The sequence below is a fragment of the Myxine glutinosa genome, chromosome 1 (assembly GCF_964187855.1).
Source record: "Myxine glutinosa chromosome 1, kmMyxGlut1.1, whole genome shotgun sequence".
NCBI classification, from domain to species: domain Eukaryota; kingdom Metazoa; phylum Chordata; class Myxini; order Myxiniformes; family Myxinidae; genus Myxine; species Myxine glutinosa.
In genome coordinates, this window is record NC_136261.1 from 173,946,736 (window position 1) to 173,968,129 (window position 21,394).

The 21,394-nt window shown below is 47.4% G+C and overlaps 1 protein-coding gene across 2 annotated transcripts in view; it reads left to right on the top strand.

Moving 5' to 3' along the window:
- Positions 1–21,394, top strand: part of LOC137431328 (intraflagellar transport protein 70A) — a 199,593-nt gene that overhangs the window by 108,757 nt on the left and 69,442 nt on the right. The window lies entirely within an intron of this gene.

Genomic DNA, 21,394 nt, shown 5'->3' on the forward strand with positions numbered 1-21,394 from the left:
TTGTTTAAATATTATTCAAATATGTTTAAACTTTCCCCTGCAGTGTTTTATTCAGTGGTATATTACAACACACTGTTTTTCTTCCTACTTAAAAGGCTTTTTTCAATTTCCTCTTCAATTCATTCCATTTCAAAATTTTTTAAAATCTCTTACAGTTCTTCCTTTCTACATTCTCTAAACTCACCTTCATTCCACACCTCCTCTATCGTTTTCAAACGGATCTCTGACTTGAAAATCATAATAAACCCTGTTTGTAATAAATGTTCGTTTGTCATTAATCGTCTACTTTCTAAACTCCCCCCTCACCCCTCCCCTCCTAAAGTCCCCCCTCACCCCTCCCTTTTAATTCTCCCCCCTCACCCATCCCTTCCTAAACTCCCCCCCCTGCCCCTCCCCTCCAAATCACCCCCTTTCCCCTCCCCTTCTAATCTACCCCCCCTCCCCTCCCCTTCAAAACTCCCCCCACCCCTCCCCTTATAATTCCCCCCCCCCCTACCATCTTTCTCCAATTCTACCCCCTCCTCTTCAAAGCTGCCTCTTCCCCACTTCCTCTCCCTTCCATCTCATACCTCCACCTCCTCCAACCTTCTACTTTGCTCTGCCCGCCCTCAAACAACACCTCACTGTGCCTCATCCCATCACCATCAAACGTTTTGTCCTCCTTATCCTTCCCTTTCTCCTAGCTCTTCTGCAATCTCTGACACACTATCAACAGCTCTCCCTACCTCCCCTCTCAACCCTCATCTTACCCTATCCCTCCCCTCCCCTGTCCTGTACCCGATGCTCCCCCTCCCTCTTCCTTAACGGTATGGACCTCAAACATCCGGGGCCTTCGCTCAAACCTGATTTATCTCTCCATACAGGTTGCTTCTGACAAACCAGACGTAATCTGCTGAACAGAAACTTTGTTCTTTCAAGATGTCTCTGATTCCTTAATATCTCTTCATGGTTACTCCCTCCTCCGGTATGATAGACCTGCGCCTCGTCCTGGTGGTGGGGTTGCTATCTGTATCAAAAACTATCTTCCGCACTCTCCTTGCTCTACACTCTCTCCACCCCAACCCCAGGAGTACCTCTGGCTACGGCTTCCCCTCCACTCCCACCTTTTGTTCATATGTGTTCTGTACTGTCCTCCAAACAGTGATGACTCCATTTACATCTCGCTGTCTGACAACATGGACCAACTTCTATCCACTCATCCCAACTCTCTCTCTTCCTCATATGTGGCGACTTCAACTCTCATCATGCCAGCTGGCTGGGTGTGGTTTCTTCTCTCACCAGCCATGGCACCTCAGCAAAGGACTTCTGTGACTCACTGGGACTGACACAATCTGTCAATTTCCTGACCCGGATCTCAGTCAAGGGAGCACCTTCTCCTCCAGACTTGGTTATGACTAACTTCGCTGCAAATGTCTGCTGCTCTACTTCTGTTCCAATCGGTTTTTCTGATAATTTGCTTGTTAAAGTGGATATCTCTCTGGCCATTTTCAGAGAGCATCTTCAGCGCCGACGAGTCTGTCATTTCACTCAGGCCGACTGGCATGGTCTTCAAGCAGCTATCAATCATCTGGACTGGTCTGCCATCTATACTGCCTCTGACATCACCTCTTCCGGGGAATTTTTCCAAAGTAAACTGCTCTCTCTCATGCACAGATTTATCCCATCTCGTCTTCAGTTGTCATACCCTTCCTCCCTCCCATTCATGGTACACTGGATCTCGTGGTGAGGCAGTTGCCATTAAACAACTTCCCTTTGCCTCTTGGATGGCTAATCCAACTGTAGGCAATGTCAGTTCCTTTCACAAAGCTCGGAACAAGTGTGTGTCTACCCTCAGGAGAACCAGAAAGCACTACCTCTCGACTCTCAAGACTGAACTCTCAAACCTGTCTCCCTCCTCCAAATCCTGGTGGCATCTCGTCAAATCTGTTTCTGGTGTTTGTTCCCCCTCCATCCCCTCCCTTACCTCAAACGGCTACGCAGCTGACACTGCATGTGAAAAGGCCAAATGCCTCAACTCTGTGTTTGCCTCAAAATATTGTGTCCCGAATCCATCTCTCTCTGTAACCACCTTACCCAGTCGAACCCAGCTGCTCCTGGACTCTGTGTCCTTCCCTCCTGACAAGGTGGAGAAGTTTCTGTCAAGCCTCGACTTTGATTCTGCAACTGGACCAGACGGCATCAGCCCACGGGTCCTAAAATCTTGCTCTGCCGCTCTATCTCACCCTCTTTCTGTTCTCTTCACCCTCTCTTTTGCTCAAGGTCATCTGCCATCTGCTTGGAAATCAGACAACATTATTGCTTTACACAAAAAAGATGCAAAAACAGATCATTGCAACTACAGACAAATCAGCCTGCTCCCAATCATCAGCAACGTCATGGAATCAATCATCACTTCTGACATCAAATCCTTCCTCTTCTCCAATTGCTTGATCTCGGATCATCAATTTGGTTTCAGACCAGGTCACTCTACTCTGGACATGCTGCTTCCGCTGTCTCAACAATGGATAGAGGTCCTCAATGCCAAACAGTAAATCAGAGCTGTCTCCCTTGACCTATCACGTGCCTTCGATATGGTCTGGGACCGCACCCTGCTCACCAAACTCTCCTCTTATGGTATCCATGGGAACCTCCATGCATGGCTTGCAGACTTCCTCACCGGTCGCAGTCAATGTGTGGCCCTGAATGGAATTCTCTCATCTCCCCTTCCTGTTCAGGCTAGAGTTCCTGAAGGCAGTGTACTGGGCCTGTGCTTTTTCTGGTCTTCATTAATGATCTCTCTGACTCACTGGAAAATCCTCTCTATCTCTTTGCTGTTGACTCCACTCGCTGCCTCTCCATATCTCAACCCTCAGATCAGCAGGCAGCAGCCTCTTCACTCTGCAGACCTGGACAATATCAAGAACTGGTCAAACATGTGAAACATGTCTTTCAATCCTGATAAATCTCACACTCTCACTTTGTCTCTCCTAAAAGACTGTCTGGACAACCCTCCCATCTACTTTCTGAACAATCCTCTTGAATAAGTTCTGTCACTCAAGCTTTTGGGTCTCACTATCTGCAATGATCTTTCCTGGGAAAACCACATTTCCAAGCTGGCCTCCAAAGCCAGTCGCCGACTGGCCATCCTCCATCGTGCGAAGTCCTTCCTTGGCACACCTGAGCTCCTCACCACATATAGTCCTTGAGCCAGACCAAAAGTAATGCTCCGGCAGGGGGAGTAATTCTCATTATGATTTTCCATTAGACCAATGTCTCAAGTGTCAGAAAAGGTGTGATGGACATCTGAGAACGGTAGCTTAGTGCCCGGATGGACGCCATCTTTGAAACCACCCAGCTCGAAAATGCCCATTTGGTGGGGTACATTGTTGCACGTGTATCTGGACTTCTATACTAGCTATCGATGTGCGGTTGACGACTAAATATACGTCCGATGTGTACCGTCTAAATAAAAAATAATATGAAGCATTTTGTTTTAGATTAATTGTTATAAAAATCAATTATCGAAAAAAAATCATATATTTTTCAATATTTTATTATTAGACTTGTACTTTTTTTAGTGAAACAACACTGGTATGATTTTCCAAATTATGCATTGTGCTACACCGTTTATCTGTCTATACAAATAACTCAAAAACTAAAACATATCATCCACCACGAGTTTACAACAAATAAATGTAAAGAGGCATAAAATGACTTAGGCCGCCGCTGGCATTATCTATTCTGACGATAACGCAAGTTAGGAATGTCGTACGGAGAGGATTTTAACACCATACGATATCTAATAAGCAGGCGGAAATTGTTACATAGGAAATCTGCACTTTGTTGGCCATCTTGGATTTCAAAATGGCCGCCAATTATATTAATTATTCATTACTAGAGTTTGGAAAGACGTATGGAGCTGATTTTAACACCATACGATGTATATTCCTAATAAGCAAGCGGAGGTATCATTGAACATGTCATGTTTTAGTCAAATAACACCGGTATGATCTTCCAAATTATACATTTTGCTAAACCGTTTATCTGTCTATAAAGATTTTCAGGCAATTTGGCCTGCATTATAATAGAGAACAACATATGCTATACAATATACAGTGCACACAAAGTTAATCATCAGAGTCGCCATCAGAGTCATTGGCATCCTGAGCCACGATAGCATCATCCTGCACCATGTTGGAGCATCCCTGCAGCTTACACACAACAGTGCACTTCAACCCATTCGGTATGCAGGAGCAATCTGACGGTCGACACGTCCTTCTGCATGTGCATGAGATGAGATTCAAGACGACATCTGGAGCTGGTAGACCCGCCATCCATCGGATTGTGAGCGAACCGCCATCATCGAGTTCCCAACCATGTCCTGCTGATGGTGTTGGGACGTCTGGTAGGTTTTCAAGGCTGCGTTGCCAGATAGCCGCCTGATAGTTGGCCCTAAGCGTATGCTGCATCAAGGAGTCTTCACAAGGCGGCAATTGTCCAGATTCGATCTGGCCCTTCTTTGCACAGAACATGTGATAACGGAGCGAATTAACACCGACGATCTTCGTGTTCTTGGCGTACAGCTGACACGTGAAGGCCTGAATGCTATTGAAGACGTCTGTTGGTACATTCCACGAAGATCCCAGATCTGTGAATGCTTGAAGATACAGCTCATTCGCTTGCACAAGCTTCAAAGCCTTTATCTTTCCTTGGCTAGCCAGAGCACTCACAGTGTCACACCCGCTCCATGCATGAAGCCCTGGCAATGCACTGCAAACTCCAGACCCCAATACCGCAGCCAACTTTCCAACGTCGATCATTCTGACTCGAACCTTTGTTCCTCGTCTGATGAAGAGCTGACTATCGATGGTTCTGCTGAGATGAAGACTGATGATCAGAACGTCGGTGTCATCTGCCACTAAGATGATCGTCTTGTAGTGGGTAGCGGCGTGCTTTGCGTGGAGAAACATACGCGTGTCTGCTTCCTCGTGGCTACATTCGAGTGCTTGCACCAACTTCCACCTATCGCGGGTCAGTACCAGACATTTTTCACCACAGGTGACATACAGTGTTCTGTTGCCTAGCTTTTCGCGATTTGTTTCATGTTTCCACGACTCCGCCAGAAACACAACCAGTTTCTCCTTTGTCTGGCTGCAAGCAAGGAGACGCCGCCAGTTCATGATTTTGTGTGCGGGTCTGATCTCGCTGAAACTGATGCCTTCATTTGAACCGCGGTTCACACGCTCAGCTGCTTTGATGGATTCTTCTGTGTATGTGTCAAAGACAACATCGATGCGCTCACTGCCTTGACCAGCGTGAAGCGCTGCAGCAAGGATGCGGTCAGATAGTTCTTCGAACGTGTCGTTCTCGCCATGCATCTTTTGTATGAGAGCCATCGCATCAATTATTGTTGCACTTCGCTTGTCAACGCTCTCGGCTGGTTCCACAAGACCTTCCATGTGTTTCGCAAGTGCAGCTTTGTTCGTTTTTTTCATTGACCCATCAACGTTTGCCAAAGACCATGGTAACGGCCCTAGTGGGTGACAAAGGACAAGTTGCATGTCGAGGTTCCTTGTCTTGGCGATGAGTATCATGGTGGCAAACAGTTGTCTGTCAGCTCTCAGGACGATCTCCTTGTTTGTGCCCTTCACAACTTTCTGCTTGATCTTACCAAAGGTCTTCAAGTTTAGCTTGTTCAATGTGTCATGAAAGCCTGTTCCCTCTTCAAGACGTTTCTGGAAGCTTTGATACGCCGCTTCCCCCTTTTGCAGGGTGTTGAGTAGGTCATTAGAAACGTCCTCCCTCGCAGCCGCTCCGGTAGATATACTGAGAAGACATGACGGATCATCGGCGAATGGATTGGTCCAGTCATTTTCCAGTAGATCACAGATAGCTGTGACGCCAGACTCATCACGTTTGATGCGAGAAGTAGACAAGTCAGGGTGCTTGGCGTGAGATGTGTCGCTGCCATTCACAAGGATAGTTTCTCGTAGTTGCCTCAGTGCAGTAGCCCGATTTTCTGCAGTTAGATAGTATCGTGACACAGCCCCTTGTCGAAGACTAAAACCTCGTGTTCCTCCAGCTGTTTGCGTATCTTTGTTTACTGTTTCTTCTGTTGTCTGATCAACAGCGATTCTGGCAAATGGATTCCCTGGTCTAAGCTGTACGGAGAAGTAGCCTTGATTGAAATGCCTGTACAACTCGGGGCATGTTTCGTGGAGTTGCGTCATCTGTGCATAGTACACTGGTAGATATTTAGCATAGTTCACCTTGTTCATTGCGAAACACCAAGGGATCACTCTTCTGACACAAGCCAAGTGAAGCATCCAGTCGCCTTCTCTATCCGCACGAATCAACCCCAGCAGGGTCTCTACCATATCAATATACATCATCCAGAAGCGAGCCAGGTCTCCATGTTTGGTTCGCAGAAAATGTAGGTATTTCGCGAACATGTCAAAGCTCTGTACACATGAATCGTCATCGAGAGCAGCAGCGAGAGTCTCGTGGCAAACATCCTCCTTGATGCTGCGAATTTTGAGGTCAGTGCTTCGAATCTGGGGTTCCTTGTCAGGATGATTGCTTTCTATCCACACCTGGAAGCCCTTCCAAATGATGCGCATTAGTGCCTCGTACATCAACTTGTGGAGTCGCACAGCACGGTTGTATTGCTTGCCTTCCAGAACCCTGTTGATGGAACCTTCAGCGATTACTCCTGACTCAACAGCTACATCCCGAAGGCCTGCATCTCCAAACATTTTTCCAATGCTCGACATGAAGTTACAAATGGTATGGAAGTTCCCCATCATGAGCACGATTCTTCCATATCGATCGACATCTTTCCATGCTATTTCGGTCGCCTTAGCAAATAGTGCCTGGTCTAGCACCACCGGTATACGCTCAAGCTGAAGTGATGACATGATGTTCAGAGCTTCTCTGAGGATTTCTTGCACTGTTGCCATATCTGTGGCAGGCGCGTTTATAGTCGGCAGGTAGCCAACTACATCTTCCGTCACCTGAACACGATCTCTAGTCATGATGTTGAAACCAGTCCACGAACTGATTGTCTGGTCGCATGGTTCCAGCATGCGAGTCATAATCCATACGTGATTTCGGCGCTGCGCAAGGGATGTTGCGCCTGCAAGAGTGTCAGAAAGATCTGCAGGCTTGATTGCAGGTGGGCCCTCGCGTTTCCCACCGCTGTATATTGGAACTAAATCGCTGGATGACGGGATAGATCGCTTCTTATCTGCTTTGGATACTGCCGATGGAGGTTGGGGCGGCAAACACGACTGCGACTTCGGTTGGACGATGATACCGTTGACGCGATGCGATGTTCCGCCACCACTCAGCGATTCCTCTAGCCTGTCGATGTTATCGAATGCTAATACAGTCGGGACCGAAGGGTGCACATGTGACGGAAGTGGTACTGTATCTTTCTCCACACTTGCTAATTTGTCTATGCATAGCGCTGTCTCGATTTCTTCCAGAACTGTGTACGAACATCCGTGCCCGAGTCGATTCAATATTCTGATGACCTCTGTATTACCGGTGAGCGTTTTCATGACCCACGGAAGTAGGACATGCTTCGATGTTCTGATGGTACCCCGGTGTACAGCATTGATGATATCTTGAGCCATCGACCATACCAGTGTGTCGGCACGCGCAGAGCTACCCCCACTCCCGCAAATCAAAGTATGCAGAAATACACGAAGAGAATCTGGTATCTTCACGTAATCTGAAGTGAGTTCTGCTGGCTGAGGCGGCCAACGTTCATTGTAATGAGCATCTTTGATCTGGTGTCGCAGTGAAGTAGCTGCACGCACAATGTTACTTTCACCGTCCGTTCGTTCAAATGCTTTCACTTCTGCTTTCAGGTTTACGCACTCTGCAGCAATCTCTCGCTTTGTCAGATTATCGGGCATCAAGTATACACGGTGTTTCACATTGAAGAAGATGAGCGATTCTCCAAACTCTCTTTGTAATGTGCGCTGCAGATTCTTCTTGATGGAGTCACGAACATCAACTGAAAATGTATCTGAAGACAGGATATCTGTTGCAACATCAACTATTGGAACAATCCTCGGGTTCAAGAACAAGTCAGTGCGAATGAAATTGAATATACATCGTATCATTTCTTTTTTCTCGATATTATCTTCAATGTCAGTTTCTACTTGAGGTTTTTGGGGCCGTGTGTAGTTTCTATAGCAGGAGAAGTGGTAGTGAGCCTCAGCTGCAACCATATCTCGTGTAGTCAATGCCAAAACTCTCTCATCATTGCGAGCTGTCGCAGCATCTCTTATTGTCTTATCTGCTCGAAGTTCAACAGCCAAGACAACTGTTTCACGGGTACGACTGCCTTTTATGAATTTTGAAGCATGCTGGCAAAAAATGCATTTATCATCGTAGACCGTTGAAGTTGATCCTGTCTCTTCCCGTGATGATCGCCGTCGCACCGCATCGCCAGTATCAACTGAAGAACTTCTAGCTGCATTGGTCAAAGTAGCTAGGTGGTTTTTGTGAGTGAAGTCTGATCTACAAGCCCTATGGTATAATATTGGAATATTAGGAAGTTCAACTGTGCCTTCTTGGACTAGCTTTAGAATTGGATAAAAGTTTCTAACTGCGGCTGCGTCACACAATGTCTTCCAAGAACTGTTGCCCGCTGCCTTGCTTAGTTCAGAGAGTGGCGACTTCTTGCTGCACAGGATGCACGTTCCGGACTCAGGCTCAATCTTCGCCCGTTTCGCCTCGACACCGGCCATCTCAGCTGAAAGAACAAAAAGACTGACGTTAGATTACTCCGATATCCGAAAAGCTCGCCAGCTTACATAGACATACTCATCCAAGTCAGTGAACATGTTAGATGGCGCCACAATACAACTCTATAATAGAGTTGTATGTGGCGCCATCTAACATGTTCACTTTTAGTTCTTAAGCCACCCCCCCCCCCCCCCCCCTCAGAAATTAATCAGGTCACCGCAACAAATCTCAGACTGAGATATAGAATATAGAATATAGATATAGAATAGACTGACGTCACTTTCGGCACTGGGTTCTGTGGGTTGATTATCGGCGGGAAATTCCAACTGACATAGTTTCGGTTTGTGGAAAGTGCATGCCTTTTCATATATTTTTTGTGTACACTCGTGGTGGATGATATGTTTTAGTTTTTGAGTTATTTTTATAGACAGATAAACGGTGTAGCACAATGCATAATTTGGAAAATCATACCAGTGTTGTTTCACTAAAAAAAGTACAAGTCTAATAATAAAATATTGAAAATTATATGATTTTTTTTCGATAATTGATTTTTATTATAATTAATCTAAAACAAAATGCTTCATATTATTTTTTATTTAGACGGTACACATCGGACGTATATTTAGTCGTCAACCGCACATCGATAGCTAGTATAGAAGTCCAGATACACGTGCAACAATGTACCCCACCAAATGGGCATTTTCGAGCTGGGTGGTTTCAAAGATGGCGTCCATCCGGGCACTAAGCTACCGTTCTCAGATGTCCATCACACCTTTTCTGACACTTGAGACATTGGTCTAATGGAAAATCATAATGAGAATTACTCCCCCCCCCCCCCCCCCCCCCGGAGCATTCACTTCAAAAAATGGCCGGTTGGCTCAAGGACTAATACAAAGCTTTCATCCACAGCTCAATGGAACACTGCTCTCCCCTCTGGGCTGGTGCTCCTGCCTCACACCTAGCTCGGCTTCATGCGGTTGAAACCAAAGCATTCAGAATCATTGGAATCTCCCGTGATGAAGCTGATTCTGAGGGCCTTTCTCTCTCTCACCGCAGGCACGTTGGTGGTCTTTCTGTCTTCTATGGACTCCTCTCCGGCCTTGCTCCCCCTGCTCTGTCTGTGCTCTGTCCCCCAAATATTCCTGCAGGACGCACAAGATCTTCCAGCAACCCTCTTCTGGTGAAACTGCCAAAATTAAGACTCTTTGCTCACCTTTACTGTTTCATTCCGCTTTTCTCCCGCCTCTGGAACAAACTCCCTCACTCTCTTCAATCCTTCTCCTCCCTCCAGGTCTTTAAAACAGCTGTTCACCACCTTCTCTTATCTTCCGCGATCCAAAACCTTGATCTTTTTTAACCCCGTTAAACCACCCCAAATCCATCTCTTTCAATCCCCAACTTCTTTCCTGAAATTCCTAGTCGTGAAATTCCTGGTAGTGTTCATTTGCTTTATACCGTGTATTCCTCCCTCCTCCTCAGCCCTCTCCCTTCCACAGATAAGATCTACCGACGTCCTCTTTTTCTACTGTTGTTGTGCTTGTGTGCTTCCCTCTCTCTCCCCCTCTTGTCCCCCACTCACTTCATTGTATGTTTCATGTGTCTGTGAATGTTTTCATGATTAATGTGTTAGCTCTTACACAAGCCTCGATTCTGTATACAATAAAATAAAATTAAATCGGTTTTTGAATGGTTTAAATCATAATTTACAAAATCAGTACATCGACACTAAATATTGAGACACAATTACTTTATATTTTGTTGTTCTCCAGTGATCTGTTCTTGGTCTGTTCCTTGATTTCTCTTTATCTGCATCTACTTGGTACAATTTCACAAATTTCATTACCTGTTTCATTGTTATGCTGATGTTACCTAGATGGCGATGATACATCACCAGCTTGAATCGACAATTTTCCATTCAACCTGATGATTTGCTCTTTTCCGCAACTCCACATTCCAACAGAATTTTGTGAAAAGAAAAACTTGCTCGTGTCTGTTCATGCTTAAATCGGAGTATGACTGATATCTTGGTTCGTGCTCTCATAACATCATGCTTTTGTTGCTGAAATTCACTGTTAGCGGGATTATCTGTGTTTTCTTACAAGCACTTAACATCCTATCCAGAATATGGTAACAATATTCGTATTTCTTTTTAATTAATATTTTGTGCAGGTCGAGGCCCAATGGAAGAGTTGAATTTTAAAAGGTGGCATTCCACGGATCTCCACCATGCCACTCTTCCACAGATCTCCGATGTCCCTGTTCTCTGCTGTTATTGTGCTTCCCTCTCTGTCCACCTCTTGTCTCCCACTCCCTTTATTATATGTTCTATTTGTTAGCTCTTACATGAGCCTCGACTTAGTATACAAATATATATATATATATATATATATATATATATATATATATATATATATATATATATATATATATATATATATATGTTACGGATCTCTCCGTCGGCCTTTTTCCCCTTAAGAAGGGGGGATCAATCCCCTTGTCCGCGACTGACCGACGTGAGTCCTGGGGGTCCCAACGCTCCTCCCGGTCGGGAGCAGCCAGGGTATTTGGTCTACAAAAAGTCCCAAGGACCTGAGTGCCACTCCTGACCGCGAGCAGGGGAGGGACTCCCGCTCGAACCCCGGTTTTAGATGTTATAATTGCCGAGCGGTGTTAGCAACACGACGTTCGAGCCATTACCAAAGACTAAACCCGATCCTGAACGTTGGCCAAAATCGCGCCACAGGTATTCCATGAGGGAAAAGACAAGGACGAAATGGATGTGAAGAAGAAGAAGAAGGCAAAAGTAGGAAGAACAAATATGATTTATTACTACTATTTACAAGTCAAAAGAAACCAAGGAGGAGGAAAGATAAGAAAATAAAGACAGAAAGGATGGAAGGACCAGAAGGACACAGAGCAATTTCTAGCTTACAATAAACAGTCTTACTTATACCCAGGACAAGACACACAAAACAAACTCACGTACACAAAAGGATGGAATGGCAGGAATGGTTTGGAGGGATGAGCAGGTGGAATCACAGGGCACAGCGAGCAGGTCCACTCCGGGCGGGAAGCGAGGAGCCGGCAGCTCCAAGTATTTGGCTGTACACCGCGCACCGGCAGGTTGGTTCACAGCAGCGCGTCAGGGCTCCGTGCGGTAGGGACTCGGTGGAAGCAGCATTTTCGGTCGCACCTCACCATGGAACGCTTGGTTCGTGCTCTCTCCCACTCATGTGCTCTTTCACGCTTCTCCTTGGTCCACGCCTCTGACGCATCTCCTCTGGGGGCCTCGCGTGACGGGTTATATAGGCCACACCCTCGAACCTTCGCGAACCTCCCCGATCATTCCCTCTCCGCCCTCTCAAGCCAAACCCCACGTACTTGGTTGGTTAATCGGGGCTGGCTCACTCCTCCACTCTATGACTAGGTGCGGACACACGCCTTTCTTCTCCGAACCGACCGCGTGCTCAATGGAGGCAAATGCAGTTGGTAAATGCGGTTGGCAATTGCTGACAAATGGGGAATTGAAAGGGAAGCTAGCTTATTTGAATTTGATGCAATGCAGTGTCAATTAATGGAAGACAGAGCCTTAAACTAATACACACAATAAGGAGATAACTATTTAGAAGGATATATGATTTGCTACGTGCATGTATAGGGATTAACTAGGAGGACGACCTTTGACCTTTACACTACGGAGGGTGATATTTACAACAATTACAAATCCACAACACTGCACCCTCATCCTCCAGGCACTTTCTCTGGCCTATAAAACTTTAACTTTAGTGTGACACGTAGGTGTAGTTCCCTCTACAATTAACCTGACCCTGAGTGTGACAGTTTAAAAACACAACTACGTATGTCCCCCTGCTGCATTGCACCCTGCCTAACAGATTTACGCCCACAGCTAACCGAATTGCGGCATTGTCTTCAAACTATACATGAACGGTGGGGAGCATTATTTACAAATGACGCTAATTGTATTTACACAACTAACCCAGGACCTGTGATTGTTCTTTTGGGGGGGGGGGGGGGGGAGACAGCCTGCGCTGCATCGACGCACCAGCACCAATAACGAGCACCATAAAGCCCCATACAGCACCATAAACGCACCAGTCAGTGCACAGTCACCATTTCATAATAAAAATAAACAAACCCTGCTGGTGGTCTTGCTCTTCGGCTCCCTCTGCTGGCCAATGTTCTTCCGGATGTTGTCTTTCTTCATGTTCTTCCTGCTGGCGGCCTATTTGGACATAATAATAACAAGCACAGAACGTGTCCATTGTGGTTTTTTATTTAGGGCCCACAGGGGCCGACTAGGGGTGGTTCACCTGTATGCCACGTTACCGAGGTCCGCCAGCAAGATCTCGGGCCATCATGGCCGGTTCCAGCAGAGGGGCCATGCCCCAACCCGTGGGGTCCATACGTGGTGCTCAGCCACAGACATGTGGTCCATAAGTGGTGCATCGATGCAGGCAGCTGTGGTTGCGAGAGTTCGGGCACACAATGGCGGATTCCCGCACGCTCCCCTCACTGCCCAGAGAGCACGATCCATGGGTCGGGGAAGGAAGACAGAGAAGACAGGTGAGGGAGGGGTAAGGTCACAAGGGTACACATCAATAAGGCAATGCAAGGTGAGGTGCGTCTGGAGACTGAGCGGAGAAAAGCTCGTCCCTACCGTACGTCACCCCCCCCTGTTACCTACCCTACCCTTGCCCCTACCCCATATTTACAACAATTTACACATTACAAATCCGTCACTACGTCTCGTCCTCCCCATATTTCCCCTATACCAAATTTGTCACCACAATCCCTCTAATTCAAAATTTGCCATCCCCAATTCATCATCAATCCTCATAAGGAGGGAGAGATGGAACATGAGCACAATGTCACACCCACGTCATGATGCGTCTCACATTCCAAACATTTGCACAAAAATAACAAAACCAACAAACCATGGCATGGTGTGGAGCTTTGTCACCTCAGGTGAGTGGATGCAGATGGTGCAAGGAGATTTCAATCATAACTATCCTCTAAATGACTTTAATACACTTTACACTACCCGGGGTCTTTCCCTGCCAATCCATTGGCCAATCTTACTCTATGCGGTTTTAAGAACCAAATTCCCATTGACCAAGCTGTGGTGCTTCATCAATTTGGGGTCTCACTCCCCCGATTCAACTCCCTGTGCCTTTGCACAATTTCAGGACTGGGTCGTGTGGCTCTCCCAGCAGGTCTACCCACCTGCACACCTCCACCACTGTAGTTGCCTCCAACTTACCTGCTCCTTAACCTAACCTATCTAACTGGGGAAGGCCCTCCTTGGCGCTTACCCCACTCGGTGCCCTCTCTGGCACTGGGCTACCCGGGTCTGTCCTCCGGATCCTCGGGCCCCATCCACAACAACTCTACTGGCTCCCAGAGCCCACCTGCGGCCTCACCTGGCCGACATCCTAACAGTGGCGGAGTGCCCATTCAACTACACACACTAACAGGCCACATGCCCAGCCATTTCCACGTCACTAATGCACCCATCCAAACACCATTCTTCCACACACACCACAGATGCCAATATCCAACCACAATTTACCTACTCGCTCTACCTAACTCTTAAACTACCCTCCCCGGGTATTCGTGATGGGGTCCATCCTCCCCATACACTCCCTTCGCACCATCCACTCCACTCCACAATTTACACCATACTCACTCCACACCATCCATTCCATACTCCATATATTCCATACTCCCTGTATTCCATACGACCATGCTCACCTGGATTTGCACACCTGTGCAATCACTCCTACACCTGGTGCTTCTTGCACCCTCCTTCCTCCAGGACCATTTGCTCAACACAACACTCAATCACTATTACTCACTCATACACTGCTCCATACACCTGTTCACTTGCACACTTGTGCAATCACACCTGGTGGCACTTGCACCCTCCTTCCTCCCAGGCTTCTTCAATCATTCAATACAATGCACAACCACAATTGATCCTCATACGCTGTCCATACACTTCCACGCTCAATACAACTCACAATCACCTCCCGAGCATTGCCCCGCAATTCCTCATTTGCTCGATATCAATACTCTCACTCACACGGCATCATCTAATCTACCTGGTGCCCTGCTAAAACTCGCGCTTCCCCGTCGCCCCTTACATTATTGCGCTCCCTCGTCATTATCATCCAACTACCCTCTCTATGTCCCCGACTACCTGTCCAATGTCACGACTTAAATCTCCAGTTACCTATGGTCAATCTCTAGGTCCCTATACATTATCCAAACCCTCCCTCGACGAGCTTACACTGCCAAACCCCATAAAACTATAGCTCCTTTGCCCCCGTTTGTGAGGGATGGCAGAGTTGCCATCCCATCACATCGGGTATCTTCCACTATCAATTTGGGTCATCCAATTTCCAGCCAATCAAAAATTTTCCAATCACTTTTTTTTTTCTTTTTTTTTTTTTTTTGGTATACTGAATCGAGGCTCGTGAAAGAGCTGACATTTACTTCACAAACAAATCAACCAGACAAACAAAATATATAAAAGGAGGGAGCGGAAGACAAGAGAATGGGAAGCACACAAACACTCGAGAGCACACAACATTTGAGAGCAGGGAGATGTGTGGGAGGGAGAGGGCTCGGGGGGAGGAGGCGGGGGAAGGGGTGGGAGAAGTATAAAACACAAGGACACCAAGGACTTCCAGGTCAGAAGTTGGTATTTCAAAAAGTGGAATTGGGGTGAAATTATCGGGGATAGAAAAGATCAAGGTTTTGGATGGGGGAAGATAAGAGATGGTGGTGAACAGCTGTTTTAAAGACCTGGAGGGTGGAGTGGGATTGAAGAGAGTGAGGGAGTTTGTTCCAGAGGCGGGAGAAAAGAGGAATGAAGGAGCGAAGGTGAGCAGAGAGTCTTGATTTTGGCAGTTTAACCATAAGAGGGTTGCAGGCAGATCTTGTGCGACCTGTAGGAATATTTGCGGGACAGAGCCCAGAGAGAGCTGGGGGGGCAAGGCCAGAGAGGAGTCGGTAGAAGACGGAAAGACCACCAACCTGCCTGCGGTGAGTGAGTGAAAGGCCCTTGGAGTTAGCTTCATCGCGGGAGATTCCAATGATTCTGAATGCTTTGCTTTCAACAGCGTGAAGACGAGCTAGGTGTGAGGCAGGAGCACCAGCCCAGAGGGGAGAGCAGTATTGCCAATTCTTCTACCAATCCCATTTACTATTCCAAAATTTCGAATCCAAAACACTATCATCATCACAGTCCACCATACTGAGCCTCAGTGCGTCGTCACATCATTAAAACTCGGCTTCGCAAAGCCGAGCAATGAATTCGGGTGGTTTGGTCGCCTGCAGGGTGAATCCCTCCGGCATTTGGTTCAAGGGGGGAGTGGGGGGGGGGGGGGGGGTTTGGTCGGGCCGAGATTCCACGCACCATCTCGGCGCGGCACCTTGCGGTCCCCGGCCCGATGGCTCAATCTCGCCCGGTCGGGACCCCGCCCCCACGAGGGGGCACCGTGCCGCTTCCTCTTACCCGCCCTTGAACCGGACCGGTCGCCTTGCCCGGCTAGGCCCGGACTCGACCGTGCTGGGCGGAGCCAGGCCCGAATCGGCAACGACGCTTCCAAGAGAAGCGACGCGGCACCGACCCGCGCCGGGCCTCGCATCCAACAAAGCGCACCGCGCCCCGAGTGCTCGCTCGGCTATCCGTCGCCCTCACTGCTAACCCGGTTAACGTCGATGCTTCACTTGCATGCTCACACAACGCGACCCATTTTACACTCACAAAACCTGGCGTCTCGGCGCCTCCAGTGCATCCCACACACTCCGTCCATTCCACCACCGCACTCCCTGTTACACACCACACCTCTCGCGCACCCTCTTGCGCACACTCGCCGTTCGCACACTTCGTTCCACACCTCTCCTCCGTTACGTCCTCCGTAACACTCACCATGGGCGTGCACTCTTGCATCCACCCACTAACGCGCTCCGATGTGCCCTCCCGCACACGCGCCACAACCAACTCAGGTGTGCTTCCTCACACACTCATCCCAAGCGTGCATTCTCGCACCCGCTCCTCCACCAACTCGCTCTCCGGGTCACTCTCACCCTCGCACGTACACTCCGTATCGCTCTCACTCTCTGTGTCACACTCCGTATACTTTATAACACGCTCACTCTTTGAAGCACACTTTTTCCTCACACGCGTGCCATTCGCTTTAACACAACACACAAAGGACCTTCCACGAACGCCCGGGTGCTTTCGCGATCCCAAGCGCGCGACAATTCTCTTCGCGCCAAACACTCTGCCGAAAAACCTCTGAGCACCATATACAGCCCGTCTCACCTTTGGGATCCTCTTCTCCACGCGCACCTGCAAATCTTTATAAGGATTAGCAAGTACGGCATCATGATGTGAACTTAGACTTTGTGCACAATCCTTTCCTCCCTGCCGCGAGTGCTTTTCTAAGCCCCCGGTCTCTCCAATTTCAATTCCCATAATTTCTTTGTTCACCTCGACGACCGTTGGCTTTAATAAAATTCCCTCTACCTTAGCGGTCGCCGGCTGCCCCATACCCCGGGTCGCGATCTCTATACCCGTCATTTTACCCGCGCTTTTCTCCACTTCGCCCAACCAGCGCTTCTCGACCCGCTTTACCTCGTCGTGTACCCGTGTGCCCCTCCCACTCAACCTGCGGTTAACCTCCCTCTCGGCTTCCCTCACCTCATATGCGGCTTGCCCCCTCGCCAACCCCTCATTAATTTCTTTGGCTTGGCCAATTATGCCCTCCAGTTTATTTCCCAACTGTTCACTGGTACCCCTGGCTTCGTCCCTCATTCTATCCATCTTTGCATCCATTTGGCCTCCCAATTGCTCACTATCAGTCCTCAATCCCACAAGTTGGTTTCCCATTCGTTCCAATTGTTTCCATCCCCATTTGCACAGCGGCCTGCAGCTGCGCAATGAGGGCTTGCATGTCTATCCCTCCCACTTGGGCCGCGGGCACGGCTACTGCAGCGCCGCCATTTTGTGCCTCTGCAACCACGTGCGCGAGGGCGCCATCTTGCGCACCTGATACCCCCTCAACCACATCCTCATTTCTCTCCTCCTCCATTTCCCCCCTGTGGTCCTGGGTTACCCCTAACCCCTCTTCTGACTCACCCACCAGCATCCGATCGCCTTGACCATCCATGGCACGATTTTAAATTTAGGATGTTAAACAAAATTTCGGCCGCTCGTAATTTCGACCAAATTTTTTTTTTATGTTAAAAATTTGGTTCGGGTCCAATCCCACTCCTGACACCAATTTGTTACGGATCTCTCCGTCAGCCTTTCCCCTTAAGAAGGGGGGATCAATCCCCTTGTCCGAGACTGACCGACGTGAGTCCTGGGGGTCCCAACGCTCATCCCGGTCGGGAGCAGCCAGGGTATTTGGTCTACAAAAAGTCCCAAGGAGCTGAGTGCCACTCCTGACCGCGAGCAGGGGAGGGACTCCCGCTCGAACCCCGGTTTTAGATGTTATAATTGCCGAGCGGTGTTAGCAACACGACGTTCGAGCCATTACCAAAGACTAAACCTGATCCTGAACGTTGGCCAAAATCGCGCCACAGGTATTCAATGAGGGAAAAGACAAGGACGAAACGGATGTGAAGAAGAAGAAGAAGGCAAAAGTAGGAAGAACAAATATGATTTATTACTACTATTTACAAGTCAAAAGAAACCAAGGAGGAGGAAAGATAAGAAAATAAAGACAGAAAGGATGGAAGGACCAGAAGGACACAGAGCAATTTCTAGCTTACACTAAACAGTCTTACTTATACCCAGGACAAGACACACAAAACAAACTCACGTACACAAAAGGATGGAATGGCAGGAATGGTTTGGAGGGATGAGCAGGTGGAATCACAGGGCACAGCGAGCAGGTCCACTCCAGGCGGGAAGCGAGGAGCCGGCAGCTCCAAGTATTTGGCTGTACACCGCGCACCGGCAGGTTGGTTCACAACAGCGCGTCAGGGCTCCGTGCGGTAAGGACTCGGTGGAAGCAGCGTTTTCGGTCGCACCTCACCATGGAACGCTTGGTTCGTGCTCTCTCCCACTCACGTGCTCTTTCACGCTTCTCCTTAGTCCACGCCTCTGACGCATCTCCTCTGGGGGCCTCGCGTGACGGGTTATATAGGCCACACCCTCGAACCTTCGCGAACCTCCCCGATCGTTCCCTCTCCGCCCTCTCAAGCCAAACCCCACGCACTTGGTTGGTTAATCGGGGCTGGCTCACTCCTCCCCTCTATGACGAGGTGCGGAGACACGCCTTTCTTCTCCGAACCGACCGCGTGCTCAATGGAGGCAAATGCAGTTGGTAAATGCAGTTGGCAATTGCTGACAAATGGGGAATTGAAAGGGAATCTAGCTTATTTGAATTTGATGCAATGCAGTGTCAATTAATGGAAGACAGAGCCTTAAACTAATACACACAATAAGGAGATAACTATTTAGAAGGATATATGATTTGCTACGTGCATGTATAGGGATTAACTAGGAGGACGACCTTTGAACTTTACACTGCGGAGGGTGATATTTACAACAATTACAAATGCACAACAATATATATATATATATATATATATATATATATATATATATATACATGTATATATTTGATCACATCACTCCAATGTTGAAGACACTTCAGTCTGTCAGTGCACCAGCAAATAGATTTTTAAACATCGCACCTGTAAAGCCAAAGAATTGGTTCCTTTCACATCTGTAAGAACCCTATTATTTAACAGTAGGAATACATCTTCCTCCCACTGGTTATGAAGACTTTTGGCGAATGAACAATTCTTCAGCTTAGGATGTTCCCAAACTGTCAATCTTGCTGACTTTTAACGTTTTTATCGCCTGGTCATCAATTATGGTTTACAAAACTCTTTTTAAAAACTCGCCTTTTTCCATTTGTATTTTTCTTCATGGTTACTTTTATTATCTCCTTTCTTTGTAAAGCACTTTGCGATTCTTGATATAAATAGAAAGTTCCATAATAATAGCCACTTGATTGATTGATTCACTGGGGTAATTTTAGGACAGGCCTCCATTGTTGAAATGCCCTGTGGCGATGTCTATCCATGTCGATCCATCCTCCATGACGTTTTATCTCGATCTTCATAAATCCACTGATAAATCTTTGCAGATAAACAGTTAGGGTGGCGGGCTTGGGATTCTAAGGTCCTGCGTTTGAATCCCGTTCAGCTATTGAATTAATAACAGGTGGGGTGGACTCAGCCTGTCATCCTTCCGAGGTCGGCGAAATGAGTACCAGGGTACTGGGTCTTCTCGCAAAGAGGCTGGTGGCAGGATCTGCACTCCAGTCGCTGTAAAAACACCGCATTCCATAGCACACACGGTGGTGTGTGTCGGGACGGTGCTGAGGAGTCGTCCAAGGATGCAGCGACGTGCTGATCCAGTGTACGCTCCTATATATATGTATATAAACAGTTACCATGAGTTCCTGGAGACTTCAAAAATGATACAGCTGATACAATTATGCATGAAAACCACAAATCCTCTTGTTTATACGAAGGTCCAAGGGGTTCCAGAGACAGACAGAAGTGGCAAAGTAAATCCAGGATTGGATTTGTGTGATTTGTGGGCATTGTTTCCGTCGTGTGCTGTTTGGATATTTTTTAAACTCTTCTTATTGTCCTCTGCCCCTCCGTCTAGTCGGAAATGGGGGACAATACAATGAGCTCTGTCCCACCAACCGACCGATCATCTGTCCATGTACTTTTGTGTACGTGATATTTCAAAAAACCGTTCAAGGTTTAGCTTTCATATTGCAGATATCTATTCCTCATGACATTATCTCATTCTGATTAAATCACGGCTGGTGATTGGCTGAATCATGTTGCCATGGCAACCATCTCAGTAACCTGGCTTGTGCACACGATATTTCAAAATCCGTTAAAGATTTAGCTTTCATATTATACAGTTATATTCCTCATACCACCAAAAAGGTGGGGGACCTCGAGTATGAGCTCTTTCTCATAGGTGTATGTGTTGCCATGTGTATTTGGGTTGTCTGTGTAAATTCAATCCCTCCTTCTCTTTTCCTATTTCCATCATATCCTCCTTACCTCCTCACCTCCTCAAACCTGTTCCCCTACTACTACATGCACAATCATGCAAGTACATACTGCTTGGGTGTCAATACACCACGAGAAAGGCGGTTTGGCCCAGGCTGCATGGGTTGAATGGTCTTTTCCTGTGGTTAATTGTGTCACTGTGTGCAATTATTCTCCCCAAGTTGAAGACCACTTTGTGGTTCAAACATCATACATGAGCCATTGTCCACACAACAGATCTTTTGGTTAGTTGTGCCTTCTATTTGCTCGATATATTTTTTTCCCAGCTGCACCTGATTTTTTTTTCCCACAAATCTAAGCCACTAGTCCATCATTACTTCGCAAACCGCTGTGCTTTGCCCTGATTTACTGCTGCCTTAGTTCTTATAGAGTTAAACTGCAAGGAAAGAGTGACACTACCCTAGGAATTTTGTAGGATCTGGCAACTCCAGTACATCTGTGAATTGCTTAGCCAGACTTTGTGAAATTGCTTTCTCCACTATACCCATTTAATCATGTGTTCCATAAC